This window comes from Triticum urartu, chromosome 7, assembly GCF_003073215.2.
Source record: "Triticum urartu cultivar G1812 chromosome 7, Tu2.1, whole genome shotgun sequence".
Classification (NCBI taxonomy): Eukaryota; Viridiplantae; Streptophyta; class Magnoliopsida; order Poales; family Poaceae; genus Triticum; species Triticum urartu.
This window is the reverse complement of record NC_053028.1, coordinates 73,191,570-73,196,068: the sequence shown is the minus strand read 5'-3', so window position 1 is coordinate 73,196,068 and position 4,499 is coordinate 73,191,570.

Below are 4,499 nucleotides of genomic sequence, written 5' to 3'. Positions count from 1 at the left end.
CCGATCAAGAAGCTGAATGGGCCGACTGCCGTTACTTTCATCGCAGATATTACAACCCGGTATGGCGTGCCGCATAGCATCATCACCGACAACGGCACAAATTTTGCAAAGGGAGCACTGGAACGTTTCTGCACAACACACGGCATCCGGCTGGACCTAGCGTCCATTGCCCACCCGCAGTCAAAGGGCCAGGTCGAGCGAGCAAATGGCCTCATCCTCTCCGGCATCAAGCCCCGACTGGTCGTGCCACTAGAGCATTCGGCCAGCTGTTGGCTCGACGAGCTACCGTCCGTCCTCTGGAGTTTGCGCACTACCCCAAACAAGTCAACCGGCTTCACCCCTTTCTTCCTTGTATATGGTGCCGAGGCTGTCATCCCAACTGACATCGAGTTCGACTCGCCTCGGGTCACCTTGTACACGGAGGCAGAAGCCAAGGAAGCACGAGAAGACGGCGTTGACCTGCTGGAAGAAGGCCGGCTGTTAGCCCTCAGTCGGTCCACCATCTATCAGCAGGGTCTGCGCTGCTACCACAGCCGGAAGGTCAAGCCAAGATCTTTCCAAGAGGGCGATCTTGTGCTCTGGCTGATCCAGCGAACAGCCGGCCAGCACAAGCTCTCGGCCCCTTGGGAGGGCCCCTTTATCATCAGCAGAGCTTTAGGCAACGACTCCTACTACCTAATCGACGCGCAGAAGCCGAAGGCACGCAAGAGAGATGATTCCGGCAAGGAGTCGGAACGACCGTGGAACGCCAATCTTCTCCAAAGATTTTACAGTTAAAAAGCAGTACGTAGCACGCTACCTTTTGTACTAAGTACGAGACAAGGGGTGCCCCGAGGAGCACTCGGGGACTACCCTCTTTTATCTATGAATGATGAGTATCACGCATACGGTTATGTTACTACATTTGCTTTCTTCGTCCGGCACCGGGTTCGACTAGTCGGCCCGGGGACTCGCCGCCTCAAGTTTTATCTAAAGTTCCACCTGCAGTCAGACAAGTAGTGTGCCGGCACCCAAGCCCCTTCTTGCCAAAAGTCGCAGCTTGAAGAATCGACTGTCCGACTGGCAAGAGCCAAGGGCAGGAAAGGATGCCCACGCGAAAAACGGCTAAGGACCAACAAACTTATATAACGCGAGCCGGCCTCCCACCCCGCCAGCTGGCTACTAAAGCAGTCGGATGGCCGGCTTCCCGTTCACCTTGCTGCAATCTAAGAAAGCTCGAGTACTTGCCTTCCCAAAACGACCAACTCCTTCTCCGGCCACAGACTACAGAGCAGCTGTCCGGCTGGGAAGGCGGCGGCCAAGGGAAGGCGGCAAAGGAAAAAGGCAAGGGATAAAAAGAAAACATGAACGGAAGCCAAACACATTCATAATATTTACACAAAAGACCTTCGAAAGGCCAGCATTCAACATAGTTTGAATACACCCCCAGTGGGTGGAACAGCGCAAATTTAAAGATTGTCCAAAAGAGTAACAAGCAGGAAAGGAAGGACGGCGGATCAAGCCAAGGGGACAACGGGCGAGTTGGGTAGGTTGGTGGAGTCGGCGGTGCCGGCTGGAGGAGTGACCGGCTGGCGAGTCTCGGCATCATTGCTAGAGGCACGATCGAGCTGACGCGGGCTGGTCGCTTCACCATCCGGCACAGCGTCTTCATCATCCTCTCCCTCTTCCCCTTCGCCCACATCACTGGAGGCAATCTCCTCCGCCGAGTCCTCACCTTCGGCCGGGTTCAGCCTGAAACACTCCTCCGGCTGAGCGACGTCGGCGTCATCCACCTCAGGAGCAAAGGCGCTGGTGTCGGTATACTCGACGATCGCCGAGGCGCGCTGGATGATAGCCAGCTGCACCGCCTCCAGATCCTCGTTAGCCTCCTGCCGCCAGGTGCTCAGCTGGTCCAAGTTCAGCCCAGGATACTGAAAGTGCAACTATCCCTAGGTGGTTTTGGTAATTCATAACAACATATAGCTCATTGAGCTAATGCTATTCCAAGATGATTATTTCAGGAAAGCTCAATGATTGGCATGGCATGGATGGTGAAAGTGGAACCCTCAAAATGCTAAGGACAAAGGATTGGCTCAAGCTCAAAAGCTCAAGACTCTTCATTTTATATTTTAGTGATCCAAGATCACATTGAGTCTTTAGGAAAAGCCAATACTATCAAGGAGGGATGAGGTGTTGCTTAATGAGCCTCTTGCTTCATGTGCTTAGTGATATGCTCCAAAATCCTCAGCTACTTACCCATATCCACATTTGACCTAAACCCTAAGCCAAACTCCGCCCTACCGATTCTTTCAACCCGGCGCCACCGAGTTTCACTTGTCATAGCCATTGCCAAACCCTAGCAAATCGGTTCTACCGATAGGGATCTCGGTCTCACCGAGATGGGATTGCAAACTCTCTATATACTTTTCGTAACTTTTCGGTCTCACCGAAAGAGCAGATCGGTCCCACCGAGATTGCAATGTAAACTCTCTGTTTCCTTTTTGTAACATTTCGGTCTCATCGAAAGAGCAAATCAGTCCCACCGAGTTTACCTGACCAACTCTCTGGTTAGCTTATTACCAAAATCGGTCTCACCGAGTTTGTGTAATCGGTCTCACCGAGATTACGTTATGCCCTAACCCTAACCATATCGGTCCTACCGAGTTGCATGTCAGTCCCACCGAAAATCTCTAACGGCCACTAGGTTTACTATTTCGGTCTGACCGAGTTTGTTGATTCGGTCCCACCGAGATTGGTAAATTGTGTGCAACGGTTAGATTTTGTGTGGAGGCTATATATACCCCTCCACCTCCTCTTCACTCGTGGAGAGAGCCATCAGAACACATCTACACTTCCAACCCATATGTTCTGAGAGAGAACCACCTACTCATGTGTTGAGACCAAGATATTCCATTCCTACCATATGAATCTTGATCTCTAGCCTTCCCCAAGTTGCTTCCCACTCAAATCTTCTTTCCACCAAACTCAAATCCTGTGAGAGAAGAGTTGAGTGTTGGGGAGACTATCATTTGAAGCACAAGAGCAAGGAGTTCATCATCAACACACCATTTGTTACTTCTTGGAGAGTGGTGTCTCCTAGATTGGCTAGGTGTCACTTGGGAGCCTCCGACAAGATTGTGGAGTTGAACCAAGGAGTTTGTAAGGGCAAGGAGATCGCCTACTTCGTGAAGATCTACCGCTAGTGAGGCAAGTCCTTCGTGGGCGATGGCCATGGTGGGATAGACAAGGTTGCTTCTTCGTGGACCCTTCATGGGTGGAGCCCTCCGTGGACTCGCGCAACCGTTACCCTTCGTGGGTTGAAGTCTCTATCAACGTGGATGTAGGATAGCACCACCTGTCCGAACCACGGGAAAAACATCCGTGTCTCCAATTGTGTTTGAATTCTCCAAACCCTTCCCTTTACATTCTTGCAAGTTGCATGCTTTACTTTCCGCTGCCAATATACTCTTTGCATGCTTGCTTGAATTGTGTGATGATTGCTTGACTTGTCCTAAAGTAGCTAAAAGCTGCCAAGAACTAAAATTGGGAAAAGGTTAAGTTTTTATTTGGTCAAGTAGTCTAATCACCCCCCTCTAGACATACTTTCGATCCTACAAGTGGTATCAGAGCTTTGGTCTCGATTTGCTTTGATTTCCATAGTTTTTGGTGGTCATAGCCTTGGTTTCACAACCTAGGAGAGTATGGCGCCTAGCGAGGGAAATTATCACCGTAGAGGTCCTTACTTTGATGGTAAAAAATTTCCTAGTTCAAAGCATAAAATGAAAAAGCATATTCTTGGACATAACCCCGCCGTTTGGGCTATTGTGTGTGTTGGTTTGCAAGGTGACTTCTTTGATGGGAGAGAACCAAACCGTGAAGCTACCGCGGATGAGCTGAAGATGTTGCAATACAATGCTCAAGCTTGTGATATTCTCTTCAACGGATTGTGCCCCGAAGAATTCAACAAAATCAGCCGTCTTGAGAATGCAAAGGAAATTTGGGACACTTTGATTGATATGCACGAAGGCACCGACTCCGTCAAGGAATCCAAATTGGATGTGCTTCAAAGTCAACTTGACAAGTTCAAAATGAAGGATGGTGAAGGTGTCGCTGAAATGTACTCTAGGCTTGCTCTCATCACAAATGAGATTGCCGGCTTAGGGAGTGAAGAGATGACCGATAGATTCATCATCGAGAAGATTCTAAGAGCCTTGGATGGAAAATATGATACCGTGTGCACATTGATCCAAATGATGCCCAATTACAAAGATCTCAAGCCAACGGAGGTAATTGGAAGAATTGTTGCTCATGAGATGTCACTTAAGGATAAAGAGGAACTTCACAACAAATCAAGTGGTGCCTACAAAACCTCATGTGAAGCCCCTACATCATCAAGTGAGAAACAAAACTTCAATGAAGAATTGAGCTTAATGGTGAAGAACTTCAACAAGTTCTAGAAGAGTAGAAGCAAAGATAGAAGCTCCAAGTCAAGGTCCTACAATGACAAAAGATCTTCTAGT